This window comes from Aquarana catesbeiana, linkage group LG12, assembly GCF_042186555.1.
Source record: "Aquarana catesbeiana isolate 2022-GZ linkage group LG12, ASM4218655v1, whole genome shotgun sequence".
NCBI classification, from domain to species: domain Eukaryota; kingdom Metazoa; phylum Chordata; class Amphibia; order Anura; family Ranidae; genus Aquarana; species Aquarana catesbeiana.
In genome coordinates this window covers 61,424,297-61,442,375 of record NC_133335.1, presented here as the reverse complement: position 1 = coordinate 61,442,375, position 18,079 = coordinate 61,424,297, and positions in this window count along the sequence as shown.

Below are 18,079 nucleotides of genomic sequence, written 5' to 3'. Positions count from 1 at the left end.
GAAAGGTGAACTTAACCTTAAACTGCCACTCCTTCCCCATCCATCCATATGTTTCTTTCCTTTACAATCACACTACCCTAGAAACCAAAGGAAATACCCTGTGCTTCTGGGTATGGAAGAGCATGTGACTCTCTCCGTGTGACAACACTTGGCCAATCAATGCTTCTTCACAGAGAGCCCACAGCCTGCATAAGCTACAACTCTGGTGACTTGTAGCCTAGAAAAGACTTTCCTTCGCTCATGGCGGTTGGACGGAGTGACAGAAAGAAGGGAAGGCAGGTATATGCTCCTGTTGGGGGTGCTATTTAAAGTGATATTAAAGGCTTTCTATTTTTTCTATTACTCACCTGTTATGTGCAGCAGTTTTGCACACAGCAGCCCCGATCCTCCTCTTCTCGGGTCCCTTGCTGGTGCTCTTTGCCCCTCCCTGCTGCCTGGTGCCCCCTAGAGGAAGCAGCTTGCAATGGGGGCACCCAAGCAGGCTCATTTCCGAGCCACAGCTCTGTGTGTCTATGGCTCAGCCCCGCCCCCTCTCTCTTCATTGGCTCACTGGCTGTGACTGACAGCAGAGGGAGCCAATGAGGAGGGCGAGTCCCCAGAGAGCCGAGGCTCTCATGCACAGCTCCAGATTGAGATGGGGTTCAGGTATGTGTTAGGGGGGCTGCTGCACAGAGGAACAGAATACATAGAATGCATGAAGGTAAAAAACCTTGAGCCTTTACAACCACTTTAAGTGAACCTGTTTCTTTATCTTGCATGGGCAAGGCACAGATTCACTTTAATAGTCAAGATAAAATTAGAGGCTTGAAAAAATTGAATGCAACATTATTGGTAGAGCAATGTTAAAAACTGGCACCAACTTTTCCGGCAACAAGTCTCTTAAACCTAAATGTCCCAGGACAACTTGATCATTTATTATCCTGCTGCTTTGTAGCAAGTGTGACTACCTTAAAGTGGTTATAAACTTAAAAGCTTTTTTACCTTAATGCATTCATTAATGTAAAAAACCTTCCAATACCTGTTCCCCACACCACCCCCCTAAACACTTACCTGAGTCCGCTCTCGATTCAGAGCTGTCCCCAGTGGCAGCAGTGCTCTCCCCTCTTCTTGCTTTCACAGGGCACACTGAGAGCAGTGGGAGCCATTGGCTCTTGCTGCTGTCAGTAAAATCCTGTAAGGATGGAGCATGAGACATAGTCGAGCCGCGTGTGTCTATGGGTGCACACAGCTTGGCTTGGGAGCGCACAGGTACACCCGTACAGGTGCCCCATCAGCACACAACACAGTTTACTGAGGGGGCACCCACAGGGAAGGAGGAGCAGACAATGTCAATGGGGGTACTCCAGAAGAGAAGGCAGGAGTTTGTTCTGTGTAATATTGCACAAATAAGTATAACTTGTTTTTTATTTTAATTAAAGCCTTTACAACAATTTTAATGAACATGATCCCAATACCCAAACATACAATAAGTCTTTACATGCACAGGCATCGCAGACCACCTTAAATTCAAAATAGAAAAGTTTGGTGTTACTAAGGCTTACCAACTGGGACTTCCACTACCTAAACAAGGTCCTGAATGGCTCACCTGCTGAACCTGGAAGCTATCACCCAGACCTTTCCATATATCACAGTACAGAGGAGCAGAGCTCACAGGTCTCAGATAGAGCTGACTTACTGTGTGTGTCAGTAGTAACAGGTTGGCTGTGGTCTTCTCTGCGACAAGTCACTGTAGAAAGGGCTGGATCTCTGCTTGCCGGTCTCTTCTGTGTACAGTGTCTGTACTTCCTCACTCCGATCCCAGCCTCCCTCCACATTAACTCATAGAGGCCTGGAGAAAATATGCCAGCCGCACCGATGGAAAGAACTTTGCACTTCTGCTAGAAAGAAGGTGTCCAGACAAGAGCAGCACCTATCCACAGATGTTGGCAACTACATGACCTAAAAAAGAAGATGGATTAAAATGACAGACAGTGCTTATAAAAAGACTAAATCCAGGAACTGTTGGGTGTGTTTTTATGATATCAAAGTGTATTTACCACTTACATTCAGATAGGACAGTTATTTTATCTGCTGAGACAATACTGTAGAACTTCTAGCAGGTTTTTATTGCTGTCTGTGTCAAACTGAGGAGATTTCCCTTATTTCCCTTATTTTCTGACCTATAGGGGGCGATTTACTAAAACTGGTGCACACAGAATCTGATGCAGCTGTGCATAGTAACCAATCAGCTTCCAGGTTTTGTTGTCAAAGCTTAAGAGCCGGTTCACACTGGGACGGCTTGTCAGGCAACTTAGCCGCCTGACAAGTCGCATTCCGTTCTGTACAATGGAACCGTTCTAATAGTCGCTCCGACTTAGAAAAAGGTTCCTGTACTACTTTGGGGGCGACTTGAGGCAACTTGCACTGACTTCTATATAGAAGTCGTTTTGCAAGTCGCTGCTGCTGTCATGTGCAGGTAGCCTGAGGCAGCGTGCTGCAAGTCGTGCTGCCTCAGTGTGAACCGGCTCTAACTGAACAAGCTGAAGTTTTAATAAATCTCCCTCCGTAGTGATCAAAACCCTATGTTGGACAGCTGTCACTGGAATAGGTGTCTCCATTTGAAGATTTCCCTTTTATTTTGTCTTGGTGACAACTTAAAATTTGGTATTTTTTCTAAGTCCCTTTTCACACAGGCAGGATCCAGTTTTCCTCAGCAGCGGATCTGACCACTGATCCTCAGCTGAGTGAAGTGGCCGGATGACATATTCGTGTACGCTCTGCTCTATGGGCAGTCGGATGTATGCAGACCGGATGTGTTAGATTATTATTCCAAATTCATAATTCAGCACTTATAGGTGTTATATTATATTCATGGCAAGCTTGCAAAACAACATATTTGCTTTAATGATTAGTCATAATAAATATAGTATGTGTGAATGACCTTGATCAAATGTTCAGTAAAATAGATCCTCATCTAAAGCCGAGTATTGCTAGAAGTATCTGGTGTAGGTAGTTTGAGAATGACATATAAGGTATCTGGTATAGAATGTTAAGGGAGGTCCAGAATAGACAAGTATTTATGTAGTCAGAAGAATAATACATATTTGTTCAAATCCTGTTAAGTTAGTTTAGTGTAGTCTCAGTCATATTAATCAGTATTAGTACAGGAAGTCCCCGAGTTACGAACACAATAGGGACTGTAGGTTTGTTCGTAAGTCGAAGTTGTTCGTAAGTCGCAATACTGCATTTGTAGATGTAACTTCCAGTCGGAACACTGCATTCGTAAGTGTAACGTCCGCCTGTGCATGGATGTGGGATGCCATTTGTAAGTAGGAGTCCTTCGTAACTAGAGTGTTCATAACTCACGGACTGCCTGTATATAGTTACTTAATGTAGTTAAAGTTGGTAATATGTGTTCATATTAGTAGATGTTTGGTTATATGACATTACATGATCAGCACATTACTACAAGTGTTACATATGGGATTGTCACTCAAACTCCATATATGATTCTCTGAGTTAGTATCTCCTTTTGTATAGCATATTGTTGAAGTTAGCAGAAATAATGTGTCCCATACAAGTTTCTAAGTTTTTGTGAGGTTATGACGTTCATATGTAACATATAAAGCCAACTCTTCCATATTGTAGGAGGTCAGACAGATACATATACACACACACACACACACACACACACACACACACACTCACACTCACTAGTAGAGATGACACAGACATATTCACACAAAGACACTTTGACAAGTTGGAACAGCTGAATTCTCCCAGAAGTCTAAGAAGGTCATTTCCTGCCTCTTTTTGGTTACACAAGACAGCATGGAGACAGAAGGCAGCAGCCATGAAGCACACATGCTTTTATAAGCTTATGACAGCTATATAACTATTTATTCAATTTCATATATTTTTACCTACACTGAACTATTCTACTTTTTACATTGTATTTATGATGCCAACTGTGTGACAATTAACTCACACTTTGTTTTAAGTCAATCTGATTATCAATGCTATTCATCCAGAAACACCCTTGAGATACAAGAATATTCAATATTATTTTTATTCTTCAGGCTGTGCGCTTACACTGATTGCCCTCTGATCCTGCCAGACGGAGGGGAACAGATCCCCTTCTGCTTATTTTTATCAGATCAGAGGTAGTCAGGTGTAAACAGACACAAGTCAGTTTACAGACAACTACCCATAGATGAGAATAGAGGGTCCGGTCGGGTCTATGTGAAAGGGGGCCTTATAGTCAGACTTTCAGTCAGTGACCAGGAGGACAAATATAGTAAAGCTAGCCATACATGCTTTGATTTCTTTTTCTCAATCCTACAAAAGGAAAATTAACAAATTCCCCCATTCACGCTCAAACGCGAGGATGGAGGAATCTCCCCTGACTGCTATTGTAATCTGCAATGCAATGCTTACAGTCTCAAAAAGTAACCCCAACCCAGCTGCTGAACTCGATTATTGTTTTCCACCATGACAGGCAGGTGCCTACCATGTGCCCCCCCCCCCAACTTCCATGATTGTACAATGATCACTTGTAATAATGGCTGTTTGAGAACCACCGGTCAGTAGGCACCTACATGATCCAGCTGATCTATCTTCCCTGAAAAGGGCTCCTCTAAACAATAATGGTCACATGGGACTACTGTTTGTCAATAGAGAGAGGCGAAGGAGGGGCACTGCAGGTACCTCTGGGATTGGCCCAGAGGTAAAAACACTGCTGATTGGGCAATGTTTTCTAATCTATCCAATCACTGTTTCCCCAGATCAGCCTAAGTTGAAGATATCTTCAGTTGTTCCATATACAGTATATCAGATTGCAAACTGGTCCACCAAAAAATGATGCTATCTTATGACCCCTGTAGTAAGAAGAAATAGATCTGATTTATACAAATTTAAAATAAAAATAGAAGATAAGATCTTGGTTTCAGTTCCTGAAAAATAAGGGTTGAAGGAGGGAGATGGGCGGAGCCTAGCAGAGCAGACATGCATTGTTAGAGCTCCACACCGCTGAGGAGAGAAGAGAAGGACAAAGCGGAGCCTGCAGGCTCAAAAGGTATCCATTTGAACCTTTTTGCCCCAGGGAACAAACTGTGAAAGTTTGGGCAGGAAATATGGTACTGGGAGGAAACCGTGGCAGAAATAAAAATCACCTCACAAAGAGCTCACAGGCACTCACTGCAACTGAAGCAGCTCCAGTCACCTCACAAGATACAGCATCAGGGCGCTCTCACAGACAGAAAATGTCACAGCAAGACTCTCCATTTGAGTCAGATACAGAACAAATCCTCTCACAAACTTCTCCACAAGCCTCCTCAGTATCCCCAGTAATATTATTACAATTTGAAAAGATGCTTCATAAGGCTTTAAAACAAACCTCAGACCAAATAACAAAAAGCCTAACCAAAGAAATAAGAGAGCTGGGAAACCGCACCGCAGCCTTAGAAATAAAAATGGATGAAATTGAAATTACAACCCAAGAAAATATAACAGAATTGGAACAATTAAAAGAAGAGAATTTAATACTTCAAACTAAGCTCGAAGATTACGAAAATAGAGCCAGACGTTCAAACCTGCGCATAAGGGGAATACCTGAAACTGTGACAGACCTGCAATCTACTATTACTGCTCTATTACAAGAACTAAAGCCAGATATCCCTATTGAACGTTTAGAACTGGACAGAGTACACAGAGCCCTCACAGCCAAAAAGAAAGATGGACCCCCACGTGATATAATCACAAAATTTCATTATTACAGAACGAAAGAACAAATACTAATTGCTGCAAGAGAAAAAAAGGAACTTAATTTTCAAGGACACAATTATCAAATTTTTGCTGACCTATCCCAACTTACTATTACTAAAAGACGATCCATGAAACCCCAACTAATGGAACTGCAACGCCACAACATTATGTATCAATGGGGCTTCCCCTTTTCAGTCAGATTTAACTACCAAGGTACAATTTACAGAAGCAGATCAGCAGATGAACTACAACAAACCCTTTTAAAATTAAATCTGACAGAACCTACAAGCAGCAACACTCCCACACACAGAAGAATGGCATCATCTTCACCTTCAGGCAGCACCCAGAAAATTTCAGAACAAAATGGGAATCATCATTCTCACAAAAGAGGCCGTTATGCCACATCATCCATGGACCAAGAAGATTCAATGGACTGACATCCTAATTCCTGATATCTCTTCATTTATTATACTAAGAGATGGTTCTCTATAAAAAACCTATATTTATAACTGAATGTAACTGCATTCTGATAGTCACACACTGTGTGGGATCAAGTTACATTCCAGTTATATTTCTTATTACTTCTGATTCATATAGCCTTAGAATATATAAGTGAAATAAGGAAATTCTTGTTCAGTTATATATTATCAGGTAATAACAATAGATTTATTACTTTTTAGGACAAATATGTTCAATAATCCAGAAGTAATGGAAGCTTTTTCTTTTTTTTCTTAAAACAAATATATTATTACCTAACTAGTTCCTAGAATTATGTTTTTGTTTATTCTAATCTGAAGCAATATAACCTCAATTTTATGAGTTAACATATCTAAACAGTTACATATGAATAAAATATGTAATTGTTTACTCTAAAAGGGTTAAAATCCCAAAATAATTCAAACTATCTTCATCAATACCAAAGTTATTAACAGTACCTTTCTAACTGAATTATTTAGCCTACGGCAAGACTAACCATATACAACCACCCTGGAATAAATAATTTCAACAAAAACTATATTCTGCACACCAATTAATGAAACATCATTTTGATGTCTTTTGACATAGCACTTCTCTCCTGTAAGCGGAAGATCCGTGTACCCCCATTAGCCCTCCTCATTCTCCCAACCATATTATGTGGGAGTGTGACGAAGGCACTTATTCCCCTGAGAGAGATATTTATTCTCTTTCACGGGTAAATTGTGATTACTTGCAAAAAATAATTTATACAATGTATCATCTAATCTCATATGTTTTTTGTTTACTCTTTACTCCAGAATTCACTGGTTTCTTTTCTATCTTTTCATCTCTTCAGTCCACACAGGTTGATCTGCGCAGTCAGCTCTGCATAACAAAAAGTAAGTCAAAACTATTTGATCTGTTGCCATGGCACCACTGAATATACTTTCCCTGAATGTTCAGGGAATAAATGTCCCTCAAAAAAGGACCAAAGCCTTCCGTACATTCCATAACAAGAAGGCTCACATAGTATGCCTCCAAGAAACACACTTCACCAAAGATTCTACTCCAAAATATATTTCTCCTTTTTATCAACAAATTTACACGGCTTCTGCCTGTACCAAGCAAAGGGGAACTCTAATTGCATTTCACCGATCCACACCATTCACCTTATCATCAGAAATTAAAGACCCAGAAGGTAGATACCTGATACTCATGGGTTATATAATGGATACAGCAATCACGGTAATTTCCTACTACGCTCCTAACAAACAACCTACACCATTCCTCTCACATATATTACAAGTGATTAATACACACAAAATAGGAACAGTGATAATGTGTGGGGATTCGAACCAGGTCCTCCTCCCATTTCTAGATAAATCACCTTTTACACCATCCAAAATAACCTCTAGATTACCTTTTTCTCATCTTCTTTCCAAATACAATCTGGTAGATTCGTGGAGAGAAAGTAACCCAATGAAAAAGAAATTCACTTATTTCTCGCACCCTCATCAAACCTTCACCAGAATAGATCATATTTTTCTAACAATAGGAATGATACCAGAAATTATTGCATCAGATATAATTCCGATTCCGTGGTCTGACCATAATGCAGTATACACTACTATAGCCTCAGCCATACCAAAAGCACATGACCCAACGTGGTACTTACCGGACATAATGCTCAAACACCCACTACATCAGATGGCCATTGAACAAGCTTTAAAGGAATACATATCAATTAATAATACAACAGACATCTCCCCAATAACACTGTGGGAAGCTCATAAGCCTGTCTTGCGTGGTACAATACAAAGACAAATGGCACTATTTAAACGGGAACGCAAAAATCTAGCAAAAAAACTAGAACTCAATTTTAATGCAGCCTACATATCATTCCAAGATAATCCATCTCAGAGTACAAAATCTCATCTGGAAAAATCTAGATTGGAATACGATCTATTTCTCACTGAGTCAGTTGATAAATCCCTCAAACGCTCCAAACACAATTTCTACATGAATACAAACAAACCAGGTACATATTTGGCTCGGGCATTAAATTCAACTAACAAATCTTTCAAACCAATACGTTTGAAATTATCAAAAAAATGTTTATACTTGTAATCCAGTTAAAATAGTCCATAAATTTCACTCACATCTCGCAACTTTATACAAGACAAACAATGAATTTAATCCTACAGAGGCTGAATCCTTCTTCTCAAAAATAACCTTACCTGAGTTATCTCAGAATCAAAAAAGCAGTTTGGATGAGCCTATAACTATAGATGAAGTTGCTAACGCCATAAAAGACCTAAAACTTAATAAAAGACCAGGCCCAGACGGCTACTCGGCTTTATACTATAAAACATTCTCAGAAATACTCTCTCCCATTCTCACTGAAACTTAACAAACTTCTAGATGGACATTCTTTTCGGCAAGAAACACTAATGGCAATTGTTTGTATGATCCCAAAACCCCTTTCTGATGATTTATCGGCCTATCTCTCTGTTAAACCTCGGCCTATGTGTGAATTATCGGCCTATCTCTCTGTTAAACCTCGATATTAAATTATTAGCAAAAATAATAGCAAAACGCCTCAATAGCATTATAGGAAAATTAATACATAGAGATCAAGTAGGCTTCATGCCAAATAGACAGGCAGGCTATAATATACGCAGGGCAGTGTTATTGGCACATATTGCTAAAAAACGGAAAATCCCTTTATGTTTTCTATCTCTCGATATTAAGAGGGCATTTGACACAGTATCCTGGCAATATATGCAATATTCATTACAAAAATGGGGTTTTGGACCCCACTTTTTAACATGGATCAAAGCATTATATAATAAACCCAAAGCCTATATAAAATATGCTGGATACAAATCTGATGCCTTTAATATCGAAAGAGGTACCCGACAGGGTTGCCCATTATCTCCCTTATTATTTGCCCTTATACTCGAACCCATGGCCCAATACATCAGAACAAACCAAACTATAACTGGCATTGAAGTAGAAGGTATTACACACAAATTATGTATATTTGCAGACGATATATTACTTTTTCTATCATCACCACAGGTCTCTGGTCCTAACTTAATACCAGCTCTTGATGGGTTTGCAGCCCTATCCGGCCTTATGATTAATCCTAAGAAATGCCTAGTGCTTAATATTTCACTCACAAACATGGAATTGATCCCGGCTAGGGCTGCACTCCCATTCACATGGGCAGAAAAATCAATCCCATATCTTGGAATTAATTTAACAGCATCTCATTCTGACTTATTCTCAACCAATTATCCTCCTGTATTAAGACAGATCACAAACCTAATAAAACAATGGTCGCAACTTCCTTTATCCTGGATAGGGAAGATTAATGCAATCAAAATGACTATTCTACCCAAATTGCTTTATCTATTCAGAGTCCTCCCTATTCCAATTCCTTCCTATTTTTTGAGAATAGTACAAAAAAGAGCAACTTTGTTTATATGGGGCTCTTCTAAACCACGTATACCTATACACACACTACATCTTCCCAAAAATAAAGGAGGCCTGGGATACCCTAATTTTACTAACTACTACAGAGCAGCACATTTGGCCAGTCTGTCCAAATACCATACAAAACAGGAAATCCCATTATGGGTATTTATAGAGGCTTCAGAAAATGACCCTCTATTAATATCAAACTTATTATGGTTTGATCCTAAAGACCGCTTTAAAATTCATAATCCCATAACTAAACACTTCTTATCTCTCTGGGATAAACTAAAAACCAAATATCAGTTACAATCGCCACACAATCCTCTCCTTTCTTTTATCAGAAATCCGGCCTTTTATCTGGCATGGATCTACCCAAATTCTTTTAAAGCTTGGACAACATCAGGCATTCAGACACTAAATGACTTCATAGCATCTAAATCATTCCTTTCATTCCCATCGCTTAGAGAAAAATATGATCTACCAAACTCTGAGATATTTAGATATCTCCAAATCAAAAATTTCTATACACCATTCCTAAAGGGGGATACACCATTATCCCAATTATCCATTTTTGAATCAATCTGTACAAAAGATCCATTTGCTAAAGGTACAATTTCATCACTTTATAATCAATTATATGGAGTAGCAAATCTTAATAGACCCTCTTACGTTCAGAGGTGGGAGGAGGACCTGGGACGAACTTTAGAAGACACGGACTGGTCTAACATATGGCTCACATCTAAGTCATCTTCACCCAACATCTTAGCACTGGAGACAAATTATAAAGTCCTAACTTGCTGGTACCTTGTACCCGCTAGAGTGGCAAAATATTCACCTAATACCTCAGCTCTTTGTTTTCGAGGATGCCCAGAAATAGGCACACATTTACACATATGGTGGACGTGCCCAGTAATCCAAACCTTCTGGAAGGAAGTCTTCGTGATTGCATCTAAAATATTTAAAAAAATAATACAACCAGATCCATATATAAAACTTTACTTAATCTAAAACCGGAATGGTTAACACTCTCTCAATTCAAACTTATGATCCAACTAATAACGGCTGCAAAACAAACAGTGGCCAAGGCATGGAAATCTCCTACATTGGTACTAGCAGAAACAATTCACAGAATGAATAATACAATGTCGCATGCTAAGATGGTAGCCATCGATCAAAATCAAATTCCAAAATTTGAAAAACTTTGGCATCCTTGGATAAAACAACAGTTCCTGTCAAACTTCAATGACTCTGTCCTGTTGCCATGGTAACAGATTAAATGACTTACTGAGACACCCATTCTAAGGCTTCAAAGAGAACTAAAAAGAATACTAAACTGACGAGCGGGAAAACCTTGTGGACCATACCTCTACCTTTCAACCCTTTTTCTTCTTTCTCTTTCCTTTTCTCCACCTTACGATTAAAGCTCATTATCAGAATTTATTTGACCTATATACACTCTACTTGTAAACAATATGTATAGTAGGTATAAATCATTTAAATACCTACAAAAATGACTAAGGAAATGATATATATCTTTAATTTAGGTTTACGTGAACCCAATGTTTAATATTTGAAATTTCATGATATTTACCTATATAAACCCTACTGTAAAACAATGAGCTTACTTTATAGATCCTTGTAAACTTACTTTATGTATCTTTATAACATTGTATACTCAATAAACTTCTTTTGACAAGGAAAAATAAGGGTTGAAATCTCATTGGCTGCCTGTTATACAACAACATACAGGTAAGCAAGGTCTATCATGACAGGGGTGATGGGAGACCTCATTACCACCTTTAGAGCAATCTTACCCAGATCAGGCTCACCTTCAGGGCGCTCCTGCCCAGATCATGCCCACTTTCTCGGTGGTCCTGCCCCTAATAATGTCATACAGTTGGCATCTATGCACAGGGCAGCTTTTCTGTGTTCCCAATAGTGGAATTGAGGGGTGGGGAGCAATGGGAATGGGCCTGCCATCAAAGTGAAGCTGTTTCTTTGTCCTGCATGGACAAAGCCTCGGCTCACTTTAAAGTGGTTGTAAAGCCAAACATTTTTTACCTTAAAGCGAAGTTCCACTCAAAAGTGGAACTTCTGCTTATTCATCTCCTCCCCCCCTTCGGTGCTACATTTGGCACTTTTCATGGGGAAAGGGGGGGGGGGGGGGACAGGTACCTGTTTTTGACTGGTACCATTCCCAATTTCCTGGAGACACAGCCTGCAGCCCGTTCTCCCGGAAGTTCGGCCCCCTCCTCCTTGCTCTGCCGCCGGACCAATAAGAAGGCACAGCGTGTTTCGCGCATGCACAGTAGGGAACCAGCTGTGAAGGCTAAAGGCTTCACTGCTGGGTTCCCTTATCATGAATGGCGGGGGCAGCTGCACCCAAGAGACAATCCGAAGATCGGCTGGGGTGCCGACATCGCGGGCTCCCTGGACAGGTAAGTGTTCATATATATTAAAAGTCAGCAGCTGCAGTATTTGTAGCTGCTGACTTTTAATTTTTCCTGGGGGGCTGGACCTCCTCTTTAAAGTGATTGTAAAGGTTTGTCTTTTTTTTTTTTTAATAAAAACAGACATGTTATACTTACCACCTCTGTGCAATGGTTTTGCACAAAGCAGCCCCGATCCTCTTCTTCTGGGGTGCCCTGGCGGTGCTCCTGGCTCCTCCTCTTCATTGGATGCCCCCAAGGATAGCCGATTTCCCTGGGCGCTCACGAGTCCCGCTGCTGCGTCCATCGACAGAGACAGTAGGACAAGGCCCCATCCCCCTGCTCTCCTGTCATTGGATTTGATTGATAGCAGCAGGAGCTAATTGCTCCTGCTGCTATCAATCTATCCAATGAGGACAGAGAACGCGGCTGGAGTCGCTGGGCTCGTGCACATCGCTGGAATGGACAGGCTCAGGTAAGTAAAAGGGGGGCTCTGGGGGCAGCTGCAGCACAGAAGGTTTTTCACCTTAATGCATAGAATGCATTAAGGTGAAAAAACTGGAGACTTTACAACCCCTTCAATGCATTCTTTGCATTAGGGTAAAAAATGTTTAGGTGTCAGCATCCCCCCTCACTTACCTAAACCCTCATTGGATCCAGCGCTGTGCATGTCTGCAGCTCTTCTCTCGCCTCACTTCCGGGTCTCACTGGCTTTGCTGGGGAATCGGGGGGCCATTGGCTCCCAGTGCTGTCAATCAAAGCCAGTGACAAGGGATTGGGGGTGGGGCCAGGTGCGAGCACACACAAGTGCCTCCATGGGAAGCGGCTTCCCATGGGGGCACTGGACAGAGGGAAGGGGCCAGGAGTGCCGGCGGGGGACCCGAAAAAAGGAGGTTCACGGCCGATCTGTGCAATTCCATTGCACAGAGCAGGAAACTACAGACACTTTGTTATTTAAAGAAAAAAAAAAGTGCCGATCCACCAGAATTGAATCAAACCTTTTTTGTGGAATTAGTCAGTAAAACATTACACAATGTATACTAAATAAAAACTAGACGATCTGACCACTTTAAGTATTGCACCAGCAAGAGTAAGCAAAAGCTATACTCTCTGGGTGTTGGGTGGAGCCCGATATAACGTAAAAGATTATCAGACGATTCATTGAAGTAAATAAACTTATGAGTCTGAATGTAAACGGACTCTGGTGGCTGAAACGCCAAAACCAGATTAAAAAAGTGCTTCATACATCCGAACATAGGATGCCAGCCTTTGTGAGTCATACCAAGGTGCGTCCTGCTCCACCTACCTATATGAGCGGGCTGAGATCATTAACGAAGAATGGCCCCTGAGGCCTATAATTCTGAACCCAAGCCCTGAGCGCTCTGTCTGATAGGCTGCTATATGGCGTCCTATTAATCTCATAAATAGTGATCAGATTTTTGCAGAGAACCAAAAAGAAAGCCAAGAAAATGAGGGGTATAATCATCACAAACGCCATTTAATAATAAATTAGTGAAAATCTCTGTCTGCCCTTTGGGTGTGTTCATTTGAAATTTAAAGCCGCACTCCAGCAAACATCTATATTTAAACATTAAAAACACACATGGAAGTTGTTTTACCTGCAAACAATATTTGTATTTCTGTCCATCCAGCCCTGATATGTACACAGCTCTGCCATAAAGTAAGGTGAAATATAACACTTTCTTTGTTACAGTAATGAATACAGTGGTTTAATTTCTCCCCATCAGCCTGCTGATTGGATGGGGAAGGAGCAGCAGCAGACTGATGAGGTTATCTCAAGGATCACTCAGCTCACCTTTCCTGTCACCATGTTCGCTCTACATTAGCACAACTGTACTGCACTTCCCTCTCCCAGTCTGTCATTCAGGTGAGTGTAAGAGGCTGAAATCAAGCTGGTTCAGGAGCTTACACTTGTTACATTTAGAAAATAATTTAACGATTAATTAATGATTACAAATCTGTATTCACGTATGTCTTCTCTATATGGCTGGGGTGCCACTTTTGTGCGCCTTGTCTTTCTTCTCCAGGAAAAGTCAATACCATTACACAGCCCCCTTCCTCCTTGCATGGCATAGCCCTCTTCTCTTCTGGGAGTGTCTAACTGCTGTCTGTGCTGATCCAGCTCATCTGCCCCCCCCCCCCCTTCCTTCTTAACACTTTATGTAGCTGCTGGGGGAGCAGCAAAGGGGAATGATATAGAGCACGTGTCAAACATAAGGCCGTGGGCCAAATCCGTCCCTCCAAGCCATCTCATGTGGCCCTCACACCTCTCCTGTAGCTGCGGCAACTCCCTAGTCTCTGCCCCCACCTTGTCTCAGCAGTCAGCAGTAGAGGAGGACAGAACTCCTCTGCCAGATCCTGCGCTTCTCTGTGCAGCGGTGGAGAGACTCGTCTATGCCCCCCTCCCCCGTCTCAGCAGTCATCAGCGGAGAGGAGCAGAGAACTCCTCATACAGATCCTGCACCCCTCTGTGCAGCGGCAGCACCCTCTCATCTCCATGGAGAGTGATGGATGAAGGGCGCGTGATCGATTGCTCACATCAAAACGTATAGAATTTATTCATATGAAAATAAAAGCAAATAAAAGCAATTGAATAATGCCAATACTACGTATCATGCAAACAGGTAACAAAATATAAAACATGGAAATTAAAAATGGGTTAAAAGTTCATAAGCCTATGTTGAGGTGGGTGTTTAGAGCCGACTCTAAACACCCGCCTCACGCGCCCTTCATCCATCACTCTCCATATAGCCTTACCTGACCACCCCGGGGTCAATTTCTGGGCAGCGGGACATGCAACACCATCGCTTTTCTACAGTTCACAATACTACTTTTCTCAAACCCAAACAGACCCTCACAAGCGCAGGAGTAATCTTTCCTTGTCCACAATTTACCCTCTCATCTCCACCTCTCCTGGTCTCAGTATTCAGCTGACTCCAGCCCTCCTCTGGTCCCCCCACCAGACCCTGCACTTTCTGCTTCCCAGCTCTGCCCCAGCTGCTTACCAGCAGAAGCACAAGGTAAGGGGGGTGCACGGTGATGTAAAGGAGGGTGGGGCACTCTTGCCTTCTGATGGCGGGGGGGACTCTTGACATCTGATGTAAGGGGGAGTGGGGTGCTCTGGACATCTAATCTAACAGATACAACTGGCCCTTAGTGGGCAACCATAATGCTGAATACGGCCACAATTAAATGGAATTAAATGGAGTTTGATACCCCTGATACAGAGTGCCACTTAACTGACAGCTCTGAGTCTGCTGGGGCTGCGGACACATCCATATCCAAGATGGCGGCACTCAGCAGCAGTCACAACGGTGGCTTTTACAGGTACACAACATCCCTGAAAATACATTAAATGCACAAATATTAGGATTGTTGCTGAAATAAATAATCTGTTGACAGACTCCACCTAATGTGCAAAGGATAACTTTTGGGTGGGACAGCCCTTTAAATTCATTTAAAGAGGTAATAAACCCAAAAGCAATTATTTATTATACTGCAGGTTTCTGATTCTTAGATGTGATGGCTACATTCATTTTTCTGTTTTCGGCTTTTTTTTTTTTCCTCTCTCATCTGGTGATCCTGCCAATAAGTCTGTTGTTTCTTAAAAGAACAAGCTGTCCTGCAGATGTATCAGTCCGAGAGTTGAGACAAATGACTGGCAGGGGGTGCTTGCAATGATCAGCTTTTATTTGTTCATGTAAGACCTTTATCCCAAAAAGAAAAAAAAAACTGTTGCTGTAGCTGGAGTGTGGCTTCAGTTTTGTTAGTGTATCTAAATCTGCTAGTCCATCTAACACCCCTCTGACTGAAAATGCTGCTGTAGCCCCCCCCCCCTCCGGGGCTCCTTCATCCAGAGTGGGACACTCTAATACAGGAGGTGTGTTACTGGCCAGATCACCAGGTGAAAACACAGGGGGAAAAGCTTAAAAAGAAAACGGATGCAGCCACCACATCTAATGATTGGTAAGCTGCAATTTGGGTTTAACCAGTTCCTGTCTGTGCTATATCCAAAAGACGACTACAGCGCAGGCTTACTTTGCCGGGAGGGTGTCCATGGATGTCCTCCCATGATTGTGTGCCTTAGGACGTAGCTGATCCCAGATCGAGGTAAAGGGCCAATCAACGCAAACCCTTTATCATGTGATCATCTGTGTCCAATGACAGCTAATCACGATGTAAATACAAGCCAGTTACTCCTTTCCTCACGCTGACAGTGTGAGGAGAGGAGTGGAGAGCCGAAAACTGGCTTGTGTTAAAGGGACATCTACACTGATGATAATCAGGGCACTGATTATCAGTGCAGTCACAACAGTGCTGCCAATCAGTGCCACCTATCAGTGCCCATCAGTACAGCCTCATCAGTAAAGCAAAAAAATTACTGGTTTGCAAAATTTTATAACAAACTATGAAAAACGTTTTTGTTTTTTTGTTTTGTTTTTTTTTTTCACAAAGGTTATCTTTTTTCCTTCGTTTAGCAAAAAATAAAAAAACCCAGTGGCGATTAAATACCACCAAAAAAAAAAAAAAACCCGTCTCAAAAAAAATGATAACGTTTTCACATGAGTACAATGTTGCAGCGCTGAAAGCTGAAAATTGTCCTGGGCAGAAGGGGGGTAACAGTGCCCAGTAGGCTAGTGCTTAATATTGCTTTAAATCTGACCAGCAAAGTATGGTCAGGTAATAAATGCAAAGCTGAATATGTTTAAGCGGAACTCTGGGAACAATACAAGTCCCAGTGTGGGTGCAGGATTTTTCGTTTTGCTGGAGTTGAGCTGTCTCAGGACGTCTGGCTTTCAGCAGTGACATAGTTCAGGCAGGTGTGTACTCCAGCTGATAGCAGAACACAATGGCTCCCAGCCACAGTCCTTTCTCTGGTATTATATAGGAACATGTGTGCCGGCTGTCTGTATCGTAAAACCTGTGACAATGACACTCACCCTGACTCAGGTGTTTAAACAGAAAAATCTCAAAGGAAAACAATCATTTTTTTATTCTCCTCCAACAATACAGCAGGAAAGATTACTGTGTTACCACTCAATAAATCAGAGATAACCCACCTCTATGGCTGCCTGCTGGAGCCCTGAGCCCAGTGATAAAGGTTTTTTTTAGAGGTTAAAACAAGTGGTAAGGAGGGACATAATGCCTCCTCATTGCCTTTCAACTGACCTCTGAGAAGAGCGATCTGAAGCAGATCACTATTCAGAGGGCAAAGTTCATGTAATTGCGCCCTCAGGCTTCATGCACACATGTGGCTATGGGGTGCGGTAAAAGTAGTCGGTTAAGCTGCAGTTTACTGCTCCTCCAACTGCCTGCCTGAACCTGGGCATGCAGCTGCTCAGGGATGTACACCTAACGTGGCCAGGATGCTTTGCTTCCCAGCTGTGGCAAAAATTAAACATCATGTTGCGTTTGGTGGGCATTATGGCCACCGAGCGCAACTAATGCAAGTCTACTGTTTCTCGCTGCAACAGCATGATAGCCTGGCATTTATAGGGTTAAATTAGTTGGTGAGGAGGAGACCCAATGCCCCCGCACCACCTGCCAAATGCCCTCTGATGAGGATTTAATGTGGATCACTCCTCAGAGGCCACCGCACATGTGCCTTGTCCCTTTCTGTGTTTTTCTGCCACCTTAACGTCCTCCATGAGCCAGTGGAACCATGAAGAACAGACGTAGCCACCCTCTAACAGGAAGTCGGAGGACAGCAGCAAAAACAAAGGAATTTGGAGGTTTGGAGGAGTTTGAGTTAAGAACACATAATTCAATCAAATTGTTATATTTTAAACCAGAGTTTTGTGTCACTTTAGGTCCTAATCTGCACTGCTCTGGATTGGTGGACCAAAGCACGACAGCCAGACGGCCAGCATTTTCAGAAGGCAATTCAGCAGTGGCTCCCCACATCTCTGGGTGAATCAGGCCCTTGTCCCTGTGACCTCCATGTTGTCATA